The sequence below is a fragment of the Vespa mandarinia genome, chromosome 23, assembly GCF_050613455.1.
Source record: "Vespa mandarinia isolate Hongniang chromosome 23, ASM5061345v1, whole genome shotgun sequence".
NCBI classification, from domain to species: Eukaryota; Metazoa; Arthropoda; class Insecta; order Hymenoptera; family Vespidae; genus Vespa; species Vespa mandarinia.
The window spans coordinates 2,676-17,088 of NC_140832.1; positions in this window are offsets into that span (position 1 = coordinate 2,676).

Here is a 14,413-nt window from a genome sequence, read left to right on the forward strand (position 1 = left end):
AGATGATGTTGTTGGATACTGCATTAATTGAATACTACAGTATATAAGGCTTAAGAATGAATCGATGGAGCTGTTGAATTTTACATATTACAGGCTATTGATAATAGTTGTAGCGCATAAAATGTTACCTGCAACAGGAGGTAAGTAAAATTCCTTCTTACGGTTATAATACAATGTATAAGTAGTTCACCGACAAATTTTTTTTTTAATATTTTATCATTGTAGGTGTCTCATGTAAGGAGCCGAAGTAAATACTATTACTAATGCGATGCATCGGTTTTTTCCATTATCTTGATTGAAATTTTAACGGTACTACACGCTAATCTTAGCCTCGAAATTTTGGAAAGATTTTTCTTAGTAATTTGGGAGATAATGTCTGAAACACTTTTTCAGTTAGTTCATAATAATCTGGAAGTAAGAAATATATATTTAAAAAATTCACTTATTCAAATAAACGTTTACAGATTTTAACTGTTATATCAAAAATTGTGTTTACAGAAAAGAAGACCACGTTCATTCTACTTTAATCTACACCAGATGCTTCATACAGTCATTAAATTTTACAATATTGGTACGGATGAGACATGGAATGTGGAGATTTTAGAGAATATTGAAAACATCAAAATACTTACTTTTCATACACTTACTTCAATAATTTACAAGTTTGATAATTTTCCAATTAATTAAACGATCTTTAATGCAAAACAATAAACAAATACTGAAACAATTGTAGATTCGCTGAATCTTTTCATAGCTCGGAATAAGCGTTAAATATGAAATAAGTTTTATTTAAAATGTCGATAAGTTCAATTTTGTATTCCAACTCTTTGCCTTCATTAAATTTAATTTTAATTTATATTGTTTATACTTAATTATTTTAATGTCGCAGTCGCATTGACTACTTGAGATGTAAACAAAAATAGTAAATATCAGAGCACTCTCTCCCTCTCTTTCTCTCTCTCTCTCTCTCCCTCTCTCTCTCAGGATCTTCTTCGTGTTAGTTTCAAAATAATGACTTAAAGTAAATATATTTCTATATTAAGCACTTGCTAAATAATTTGTACAATTCAAGTGTTGTGTCGCTAAAATATACATAATATCTTAAAATATAAGCAGTATTCGTTCGTCGCGTGTTGCTATTTAAAATGATAGCTATTATTTTAACACAAGTGAACTTGCATCGTCTGCGTGCAATGGGGTCCATGCGAGTCATTGTTTGTTCGCAAAGTTTTCGTTATAAACAGTCGTATAGGCTGTCTTTATAAAAGACAATTAAGTTTCGCGAAGTAAATTTAGTAACTACTCGTTAAAAAATAATTAGCGCGTAATAGAGTCAGTGTATCATTTAAGAGGATTTCAACCACTTCAATGACGACCTATTCAATTAGCTACGAATCAATCACTCTCAATTTCGACCTTATCGCGGAGGAATGTTTTGGAGCCATCGCAGAACTTCTTAAGTAGTAAGTAAATTTTCGAATCTCACCGATCACACTCAATCATGTCGAGGACAAAAAGTCTGAATCGGCATGAGTGATTGATTGGTTATAATTAATTAGAAGAAGAATATTGAGAAGAAAATTAATAGATGAAAAAAAATTTACATGAAAAATCTTTGATATCGTTGCCGCTTCGTTAAGTATCGAAATACATTGAGAATTTCATTTCTTGGTACTGAAATTATTATTTATCGAAAATAGTACGAAGCATCATGTTCGGTGTTGTCGATATTTAACTATTTGCTGCAAACTCGTGTTTTATGTACTTTTGTCGTATATATAAATATGTACATATTCCGTATAGATGTACTATGGTCTTTATCATTCGTGCCCCGTTCTTAGAGCTGTTATTATACGAGCATGGTCAAATGAGGATAGGATGATATTTATAAGATGATCGAATTGGACAACGGCAACGCGGCTTGATATAGAATTCTAATAGTAGAGGTAGAACATCGATCTTACATCGATTTACAACATGTTAAACAAACGGAATTCTTAATCACGAAATTAACATAAACTATATTTCGGCAGAATTTATGATATCTTATTCGTCGAAGAATTAACTCTTTTCATCGATTATTTTATTTATTAATTTTTCTAATCGATACAAATTTTAATTAATTTCTACGAATTATTTCTTTTGTACAAATTTTTATTTTTAAATTTCACGTAGTATACTTTAGTCTCGTCGAAGCACATTTCATGTATCTTCTATTAAACGATATTATACCGTATAGACGGTATATGTACGATCAATTTTATTTGTCGATAATTATAGCGTGAATGAAATTAACAGAAAAAAATACATATCAATTTACGAATATTTATTCGAAAATCAAACAATTGGCAAAGAAGGGGAATGAATAAATAAATAGATAAAAAAAATAAGAAAAGAAAAGAAAAGAGAGAAAAGAATACGACGAAGGTATGTTAATATGATCGAAGTACAAATACAAGACGATCAAGAAGTAGTAACCGAAGATAAAAGAACTCGAATAAAAACGGGGAAATATCTAAATTTGGAAACCGTATAGTTTTCTTTTTTTTCTCTTTCTTTTTCTCTCCGTTTTATACTTACATACCTATGCGCTATGTATCCCTTTTCTATCATTGTCTCGTCGTCCAGATGAAGAACTTTCTGAATATCTCTTGATAATCGTTCTTGCTATCATCCTCTTACTTCTACTTCAATTTATTATCCCTCTCTTTCTCTCTCTTTCTCTTTTACATGGAAACGTACACAGAAACACAAATATAAAGAAGATATAGATGGTGAAGCAAAAACTTCGATCAATTTCGATTATCTCCGTTCTTTTTAGAAATATTTAGAGAACTTCGATTTAGAAAACTTCGTATTAGTAATAAGTAATAATTTTCTCTGCAGATGCAAATTGATAAATGATATATTTGAAGTCGATTTTCTCATTTTTGTTTGTGTTTGTCCTTTTGTTTTTCTTTTCAACGAAATCTTATTCCATCAACGACAATTTTTGATTCTGATTCTGATTTGTTGAGTTCGTAGTTTTCCATAAAAAAAGAAAATAAGATTCAAAATAAAAAAATATATTAATCCACTACTAATATGTATGTGTGCAGATATAAAATTATTAATTCAAGAGATATATTTTAATTTAGAGGGTTAGACAATACAACATTAGTGGGTCTCGAAAAATGGTCTTGTTTTTAAAAATCTATAAACTCAAAAGTATCAAACGAATATATTTTATTTTTGGCTACATGCTAATTTATAATTTAAACTATCTCTTTTATAAATATTATTGAAAAATATTAAAGAATGGCAGCGCTGCAGCTGATGCCGTAGAGGTCCTTCCGCCGGAACGCGCGTAGGTGACTTAAAGTAAATTTCTATAAGGAGGAGTCACACGATATCACTAATGTAAAACTGAGTCCACGAATGCTCAATTCCATCAACTTTACTTCACAGTTTCATATCTTATACTTCACAAACGTTAGTGATTACAGAAAAAAAAGGTAACAAAGTTTAGGGATTCCGTACACATAGACGCATAGACAATAGAACAGATATGCGCGCCCAAACTACGACGTTCATATAAGATTATTAATTAGTGAAATAGATACTTGATCAAAAATTGGGTTATTTGGACGATTAATAATAATATTAGTTCATGAATTATGTTTTTATTTTTAAACTTTTATTTTTAATTTTTATTTTTAAACTTTTTATTTTTAAGATTAGGAATATTTATAATATAATTATAAAGAAGAGATAATAAGTAGAGGTTTACAAATTTTTTTAATAATTTTAATAAGATATATAGGTAGATGTAAAAATTATTAAAGGTAATAGAAATAAAATAAAGTTTTTTATTTTATTTTATTTTATTTTATTTTATTTTATTTTACATTAAAGATTATTATTTTATAATAATTTTAATTAAGGATTTAAATAGTTAAAATTTTTTAAATATTAGATTGTGGATCTAAAAATATAATATTATATTTTAAATTATATTAATTATAAATATTTTTTTTAACATTAGTTTTTATAATTTCATCTATAATTTTTTTGTTAATAAAAGTAAGTTTATTAATAAAATGAGTATATATAAGAGTTAATTCAATAAGTATAGAATTTATTATATATATAGATTGAGTATCATTAATATTTTTTAGATTAGTCTTAAGAATTTCTAGGTTTGTTATATTGTATAGGTTAAAATATACAGATGTGGATAAAAATATTAATCAATTCTTTTTATTAATAATTATATTTGTTTTAAGAATATTATTATTAATTATTTGTCCTAATATTATAGGATTATTATTAGGATGAGGTAAATTGGGTTTAATTTCTTATTGTTTAGTAATTTATTATCAAAATTTAGTCTTTTTCTTCTGGAATAATTACTCTTTTATTAAATCAAAATGGTGATGTTGATATTTTAATAATAAATAGTTTAATAGTTATTTTATGTTCATGAAATGGAATATTTTATAAATTAGATTTTATATATATATCCTTAGTAATAACATTAAAAGCATTTCCAAGAGGGCTTAATTACCATTTTCTTCTTAGTTACCATTAACAATAGCTGCTCCTACTCCAGTTTCTTCTTTAGTGCATTCATCAACTTTAGTAACAGCAGGAGTTTATTTATTAATACATTATAATAATTTTTAAATCGGTAATCATTTAATGATTTTAATATTATATATTTCTAGATGTACAATAATAATATCTGGATTAATATCAAATTGTAAGAATGATTTAAAAAAAATTATTGCATTATCGACTTTAAGTCATTTAGTTATTCATACATTATTTAAATCTTATATATATATCTTATATATATATTATTTAAATATGTATATATATATATATATATCTTATATATATATATATAGTTAAATCTTAGTATAATCTTATATATATATATATATATATATATATATATATATATATATATATATTTATACATTACACGTACTAATTTTTATAAATAATATGAATATGAGAAAAGGACTGCGATTTATTTGTTCAATAATTTTAAACATTTAACGAATTCATAAATGCATATAATGAAATGTTAGTACAATGCATAATATAAGTGACGTCGTCTTGTTTAATTATTTATACTGACCATAGTATTCGTATACATTGACTATTTATTTTTTAAAATACACTCAACTGATAAATGAAAATACTGACTAAATAAATGGAAATGTCAGAAATGTTATTTTTATTGTACTTGACTTTAATCTTCCAAACATTCTTTATATTTACATTTATTTTTAAAAAAAATTTGGATTACACACAAACACATCTATATATAATGTATCATATTTTATTGTTTACAATTCAAATCATAAGGGAAATTTTGTTAATTTTTTTTATAATTAATGAAGTAATAAGCGTGTTTTAACAAAATAACATATTATAAACGTAATCAATATTTACATGGAAGAGTATTTAGCTATGTTCTGGGTCGTTTTGAAGGATCTTAAGTAAAAGACGAAGTCAAGGAGGATATCAAGTTTTGTGAAAAACGAGAATCCTCATCGAGAACAATACTATTTATAACAAATTCGAATTGAACCATGTTTGATATTAATAAGATGACTATAAAATATTACAAATTTAATTTTTTTAATGAAATAAGCTAAAAAATTATTGATATTTTGTAGGAAAAAGTTTATATGCATTCTATTTATCTTTTACTTAATGAAAGTTTGGCCTGCAAAGTCTTCATGACTTCGTAAGTGTTATTTTATTTATTCATCTTAAGATTTTTCTTTTTAATTGAGAAAACTGTGTCTAAATTTATTGATGTAAAAATTATATTGAGTATATAATAAACTCTAAGTAATTTAGTTGTCTTATATTATGTTGATGTAAACTATATAAATCTTCATACTGTAGATATGTGTAAATATATGTGTGCATATTTGTAAAATAATTTACATGGGCATGCATGCTGTGGAAGATGTGTTTTGCCGAGGTATAATCGCATAAAATTTCATAGTAATAATGAAATCTATGTTGGTTAAGGCTTGGTAAGAATTTGTTCGAATTCTATCTCACGCTTGAACGATTAATGCTATGTAAGATATAAAGTCAGTGAATTATTTTAATAATCATTTAACGTATCCTTTTTAAAGTAGTTAATTGTTTTATGGACTGGGCCAAATAGTTTGTGCCGAAAGACACTTGGAATCTGGGAAAATACAGAATTATCACGACTGATGGTTTAGAGGTGGTTTTATTGGATACTGCATTAATTGGATACTGCAATATACAAGGCTTAAGAACGAATCGATGGAGCTGTTGAATTTTGACATATTACAGGCTATTGATAATAATTGTTGCGCATGAAATGTCGCATTATATATATGTTATAATAAAATGTATAAGTGTTTCACCGAAAAATTAAAAAAAAAAGATATTTTAGCATTGTAGGTATTTTATGATGTAAGGAGCAGAAATAATAGATACTATTAGTAATGCGATGGATCGGATTTTCCATTATCTTGATTGAAATTTAACAATACTACACGTTAATCTTAGCCTGAAAATTTTGGGAAGATTTTTCTTAGTTATTCGAGAAATAATGTCTAAAACACTTTCAGTTAGTTCATAATAATCTGGAAGTAAGATATATATATTTGAAAAATTCGCTTATTCAAATAAATTTTTACAGATTTTAACTATTATTTCTAAAATTGTGTTTACAGAAAAGAAGAAGACCACGTTCATTCAAATCTACACCAGATATTTTATACACTCATTAAATTCGACTATCTTGGTACAAATGAGATATGGTATTTGCAGGAACAGAGACAAGAATCTATCGAAGCTAAGCTCCTAAGCGAAAGCTATATACATAGATATATAAGTTCACACAAATGTATTAACGCACGTCATACGTTCATATATACTCATGTACATTAATATTTAAATAATAGAATATTCTTAGCAGCTTTATAAAAATCATATATAAGTACTACAATTTACTATTGATTAATAAATATACTGTCAATTTAAAATTGAAACACACAGAAAACTTTCTTCGCTGTCATTTCTATTTATTCTTATTTACCCTCATTAATTATCTTTTATATATCTCAGGTGAGACCCATGGGATGGGCCCATGGGTGAGGATCTCTGTGCGGGTTGCTATCTTAGCATCGCGTAGAACTGTTCTATTTTCTTATCTTTCTGTGGCTCTCTCTTCTATGTCATATTTTTCTTTTCTTATTATATTTTTTAAATATTTATTTACGTTATTTCTTTTTAATTTTATTTTTAATTATGTCATTAATATACTCTTATTAATTTTGATTTGAGCCTCTGTGCGAGCTGCTGTCTCAGCATCGTGTAGAACTGTTTCTCTTTTTTTCTTTTTTCTATCTCATACTTTTCTTTTTAATTATGTTTTTAATTATGTTTCTAATATATTCTTATTAATTATGATTTATAAACTTTAGGTAGGACCCATCTATATATATCCCATTTATATATAGATATAGATATATATATATATATATATATATATATATATATATATATACATATATATATATATATACATATCATTTTCTACTTTATATATTTTTTTTCTTTCTCTTATTTTCTCCTTAGGTTCTTCCTTTCCAGTATAGATCATCAAAGGATAAATTCATCTGCGGTCGAATGATTCGTCGCATGGTTCGATTCATCATCGAATTCTACGCGATAATACGGAAAGGATAGGAAGAACACTGCTGCGCCGTCGGCGGATACAGGCGTGGGTATTCTCGGGCGCGATTAAACTTCATTTGACTGCTCGCGACGAAACGTGGATAATAGAGTAGTCATTTTTATTCTACACTCACGTGGTCGTTAGGGCGCGGTTAAAGGTCCTACCGTGGATTTCGTTTTATTTGTTCGAAAATTCGATTAGATTATCTCGATTAGATTATTATTGCTATTATTATTATTATTATTATTGTTATTGTTATTATTGTTATTATTATTGTTATTGTTATTATTGTTATTTTTATTGTTATTATTATTGTTATTATTATTATTGTTATTATTGTTGTTATCATTATTATTATTGTTATCACTATTATTGTTATTATTGTTATTGTTATTGTTATTGTTATTGTTATTGTTATTGTTATTGTTATTGTTATTGTTATTGTTATTGTTATTGTTGTTGCTGTTGTTATTGTTGCTGTTGTTATTGTTGCTGTTCTTATTGTTCCTGTTGTTATTGTTGCTGTTGTTATTGTTGCTGTTGTTATTGTTGTTATTGTTGTTGTAATTGATATTGTTATTGCAGTTGTTGTTGTTGTTATCGTTGTTCGATTGTTATTATTGTTATTTGTATTGTTTTTGTTATTTCTATTATTGTCGTTATTGTTTTTGTTATTGCAGTTGTTGTTGTTGTTATCGTTGTTCGATTGTTATTATTGTTATTTGTATTGTTTTTGTTATTGCTATTGTTGTTGTTATTGTTTTTGTTATTGTTGTTATTATTATTGTACATGCAATTGTTGTTATTATTATTGTTATTGTGATTGTTATTGTTGTTATTGTTATTGGTATTGTTATTATTGTTAGTTGTGGTGATTATTGTGGTTATTGTTATTATTGGTGCTATTTTTATTATAATTAGTGTTATTGTTGATATTGTTATAGTTGCTGTTTCTGGTGTTGTTATTGTTATTGCTATTGTTATAATTATTGTTGTTATTGTTGTTGTTATCGTTATTGATGTTGTTATTGCTGTTGTTATTATTATTGCTATTGTTATAATTATTGTTGTTATTGTTGATGTTATTGTCGTTGTTATTGTTGTTGTTGTTGTTATTTTTGTTGTTGTTTAGATATTATTATTATTATTGTTATTGTTGTTGTTATTGTTAATACTATTGTTGTTTTTATTGTTGTTATTGTTATTGTTATTGGTTTTTAACCCTATTTCATTACGTTATACGAATTTGCTGCTTATACGCTCATAATAGAAATATGAAAAGTTAATATTTCTTCCGATTCCTTAGATATCGTATTCTATCGACCGTAGAATAAAAAATATAACAAGGATTTAACGTTTTACAAAGATTAAATACAAGGATTAACGATAATATGTTGTGTGATGAATTCGAAACTTTCGAATTTCGATACCGATAATTAAAGAAAGTTAAAAACTTCGAATGTACATGCACGACTGTTTGGAGGATTTATCACTCGATTCAGCACATTGTGTTATATAAGATCAAGTTACTGCATTATTTTCAACAAATCCGTAGCTTTAACATTTCTTTATTACGATGAACGATTTTTCATGCGTATACGCTTATCGGTGAAATACGAAAAGTTGAAAACTCTTCCGATTTTGTAGATATCGCATTTTATCGACGCAGAATATAGAATATAAAGTTTTTACGAAGATTAAATGCGTGGGTTAACGATAAAATATTGTATTGGGTCGTTCGGAAAGTCATTTCGTTTTTTTTGTGAAAATGAAAGACAATCTTCGCATAATGAATAAATATTTTATTAAATTATATATTGGCCATTCTAGTCCAATACCTTTTGCCATCTTTCTGGTAATAGCATGATTCCACGCTCATAAAATTTTTGGTCTTTGCTGGCAAAAAACTGATCGAGGTGGTTTTTGACCTCCTCATTTGAAGTGAAGGTTTTATCGTCTAAAAAATTTTGCAGTGACCGGAACAAATATTGAGTTGTTCGGAAAGTAATTACATTTTTTCCCGACAGAGGATTTAATTGTATTTTTTTTGCACCCAACTTCACACTTAAGCCGCATAATCATTATATGTTCTGAGAGCTAATATAGCAAGGCTTGTGTGTGAAAAAGTCCAATTGATTCTACGCAGTAGCTTTTTGGTTGATATCCTTTTAAATATGGAGAACAATAAGCAGCATTTTCGTCATATTTTACTTTTTTACTATAGAAAAGGTAAAAATGCTGTTCAAGCCAAAAAAAAATTAACCGATGTGTATGGAGAAGATGTGTTGACAGTACGCCAGTGCCAGAACTGGTTTGCAAAATTTCGATCCGGCAATTTTGATGTCGAAGATGCACCACGTTCTGGAAGGCCGGTTGAAGCTGATAAATACACGATAAAGGCATTAGTTAATGCAAATCGGCGAATAACAACACGTTGAGAGGTTAAATTTATCAAATTCAACTGTTTATGACCACTTGAAAAGCCTGGGTTTAACCCCAAAGCTCGATATATGGGTTCCCCATGTTCTTACGGAGAGAAATTTGTGTCGTCGCGTTGACGTCTGTGATTCGCTTTTCAAACGTCACGAAAATGATCCATTTTTGAAGCGCATCATTACTGGAGACGAAAAATGGGTTGTATATAACAATGTCAAACGTAAGAGATTATAGAGCAAAAAAGATGAACCGGTTCAAAGCATTTCCAAAGCCAATATCCATCAAAAAAAGAGGATGCTGTCTGTTTGGTGGGATTTTAAAGGAATCGTTTTTTTTTTTGAGATTTTACCGGATAAACAACAATTAATTCGGAAGTCTACTGTCATCAACTGGACAAACTGAATGATGCACTTCAACAGAAAAGGTCAGAATTAATCAACAGAAAAGGTGTAGTGTTCCTCGAAGATAATGTGAGACCTCATACAAGTTTGGTCTCTCGCCAAAAGCTTTCACAGCTTGAATGGGATACAATGTCACACCCACCATATTCTCCAGATCTGGCACCTTCGGATTATTATTTGTTCCGGTCACTGCAAAATTTTTTAGACGGTAAAACCTTCACTTCAAATGAGGAGGTCAAAAACCACCTCGATCAGTTTTTTGCCAGCAAAGACCAAAAATTTTATGAGCGTGGAATCATGCTACTACCAAAAAGATGGCAAAAGGTATTGGACCAGAATGGCCAATATATAATTTAATAAAATATTTATTCACTATACGAAAATTGTCTTTCATTTTCACAAAAAAAACGAAATGACTTTCCGAACGAACCAATAATTATACGAACGATAAAATTTTGAATTTAATTTTAATTAAAACATAAGAAAAATAAAAGATTAATTAAAAAAAAATAAAATATGCTGAACACTGATCTAAAGAAATATTATTTTCTCTAAAAGAAGTATTATATTACTTGTACATTTTATAGATATATGATTTTTATATAGAACTCGATTTTATTAAAATAAAATTATGAATTTAATTGAACTTTAGAAAAGAAAAAATGTACAAAATTTATCAATTGACTTTAACGTAAAATTTGATTTTATTAAACTAGAATTATAAATTCAATTGAATTTTAGAAAAGAGAAAATGTGTAAAATTTATATCTCGAGTTTAATATTAAAAATACATAAAATACGAAATAATCTTATTCGCGTACGCGTGGCAATGTGGGAATATTATTTACGGAATGTTACTTCGTCTCAGTTTTTTAAATCTACACCCCTACACCCATCACCATAAGAGCATTTTGAATGACAACATGGTAAAATTAAAATACGACTAAAAGCCATTCTAGAAAGTTTCTAGTGAACCTTCGAAAATAACTCAATAGCCTAATAGTTGTCCTCTTAAGCCACATGTTGTGAGAGCCTCTTCGGTATATAGCCTCTTCTTTGCTTCGTACCCCAACCTAATCGATTATCACTCTAAAACTGTAACGACAAAATTTGATTCCAAATTCTAAGGTATGAAAGAAAATCGCAATCCTAACGTATCTGAAAATTCATTATTATCTTTTCGAAAGATACTTTTTAGCAGGGTAAGAGAAATTAGAATCAATATATTAATTGCTGAATATCCTAAACTAAAAATTAATTAATTTATCATCTAGGCTTACGGATTACGTCTCTTTGTTTTTTAGCAATCATTCTACTCGATTTTTCTTTTAAAACCAATGACTCCATCAAGACTTTTCTTTTATCAATTTAAATTGATTATATATTTAATTAATAATTATTTAAAAATATAAAGCAAATCCTTAGACGTTCCTTTTTACAAGCGAATATTTTAATTATTTTAATAAAATCATCCACAGTTTCGTTTGTAATCTAGAAACTATATATTACAAATATCTTCTTGCTCATTCTTTATTAGAATTCATGAATATCGATTCTTTACTTATTTCCGCGCGAGTAAAATATTTAAAAATGTATTAAAATATTTAAAAGCTCAAATAATTATAAACGCGTTTGAGCAAAAAGACCCCATCCTGATCTAATAAATAAATCAAAAAATAAGAAACCATACACGAGTAAATCTCCGAAGAAATTTACTCGTGGTCACTCAATGCTCTTCTACTAATTAATTACAACCAATCACCCGTGCCGATTTGGACCTTTCGTCCTCGATATGATTGAATGATTGGAGGGACTTAAAAATTCAGTCACTACTTAAAAAGTTTTGTGATGACTCCAAAACACTCGTTCATATCGAAATTGAGAGTGGATGATTCGTATGTGACTGAAAATTAGATAGGATGACATCGAAGTTGATCAAGAATCTCTTCAATGATGCACTGACTCTATTACGCGATAGTTATTTTTTAACGAACGGTCATTGAGTTTACTTCGTGAAACTTTATTGTCTTTAATAAATACAGTCTGTACGACTGTTAAAAAATTAATAAACTTTGCGAACAAACATTGACTCTAACGACTGCATTGCACGTAGACGATGCAAAAACTTTTGCTTCTTAAATCGCGAAACGTGAACGAAACGAATACTGCTTCTACTTCTCGATATTCTTAGTTAAGCGATACAAATATTCGATTACATCATTATTTCGTACATGATTGCAATGATGTTCTGAAACAAAAAAATTCAAACAAAATTATTAATATAATTGTTATAATAAGAAACTGTATAAATTATTGAAGAAACGTGCGATATAAAAACATATTTACCTCAAATATTCATTGATACTTACAGCAAAGACATCCTGAAAGGCTTTTGATGTTTACTCGTCAAAGGATAAAGGAGAACTAATCTGGTAATCGTCCAAGTCAATAACAAGACAGAATTTCAATCCTTACTCATCACAGTGCAAGAAAAAACTAACTGGATAACTGTCAAAGTTAAGAAAAAGCGCATTTATGTTTATATTACACGAGACAACTATCCCAAAATTAAAATATTAAAGTAATAGAATTTTATATTAAAATTATTCTAAGTCCCGCGCACGTATTCGTATTTCTAACATTTAAATAAATATACTATTGTTTGAATATTACTCTATTCTATCCCGTGTACATTAAAGACTATTTAAATAATTATAAAATTACCGAGGATATTAATTTATAAGTTTTCGCGTGTGTAAAAATAGAGATCCGATGTGCACTGGTCGAAGTGCAAAGGTAAAACTAACTCAGTAATTTTCAAAGTTAATCGAGGAATTGTTTATGTTTATATTGCACAAGGCCACCAACGTCGAGATTAAAATTTTTAAGAATTGGCATTTGTTTTAAAATTATTTTAAATTCCTCACGCTTTACGATCTTTATAATGTTTATACATCTATAATGTTTATACGAATGTACTATTGTTTAAATATTATTTTAATGTACACAGCATAATAAAAAAGTTATCGAAAGTATTAATTTACAAGTTTGCACGTTAAGAAAAAGATAGTGTAATGTGCATTCGTCGAAGTACAAAACAAAACTAACTCCGTAATCGTTAGAGTTAATGAAAAGATCGTTTATGGTTATATTACATTTCGATTTAAGTATTGAAATATTAAATTAAAATTATTTTTAGTTTCTCGCGCGATTCCGTTCTTTTAATATTTAAACAAATGTATTATTGTTTAAATATTAGATTATTCTATTTCGCGTACATTAAAGATTATTTAAATAATTGAAAAACTGAAAGTATTAATTTATAAATTTTCACGTTTAGAAAGAGAGAATGTGATGTACACACGACGGAATAAAACGGAAAACTGAGTTATCGTCAAAGTTAAGAAAAAGCGCTTTTAAATTTATATTATGCAAGGTCAACTACTCTGAGACTAAATTTTGAAAGTATAGAAGTTATTATATTAAAATTATTTCAAGGTTCTCGTGCGTTGCCGTCTTCTCAATGTTTAAACTAATATACTATTGATCATATATTAATTTATTCTATTACGCGTCCATTAGAGACGGGTCTAAAGAGCTATACGATTTTTAGCGAAATACACTGTTGTTTAAATATTGCATTGTCGCATTTCGTTTACGTTGTAAATTGTTTAAATAATTATAAAATGGTAGTATATGTAAGATAATTAAATGTAGCCGTACGGAGAGATTCTATTTCGATGTTTTCTTCTCGGAATACGAAAAAAGAATGACGTGGTAACTCGCATTGTCCTTCCAGTTTAATGTCCTTCTTGTTGAATTATCGAATGACGAAAATTGAAAAAACAAACTA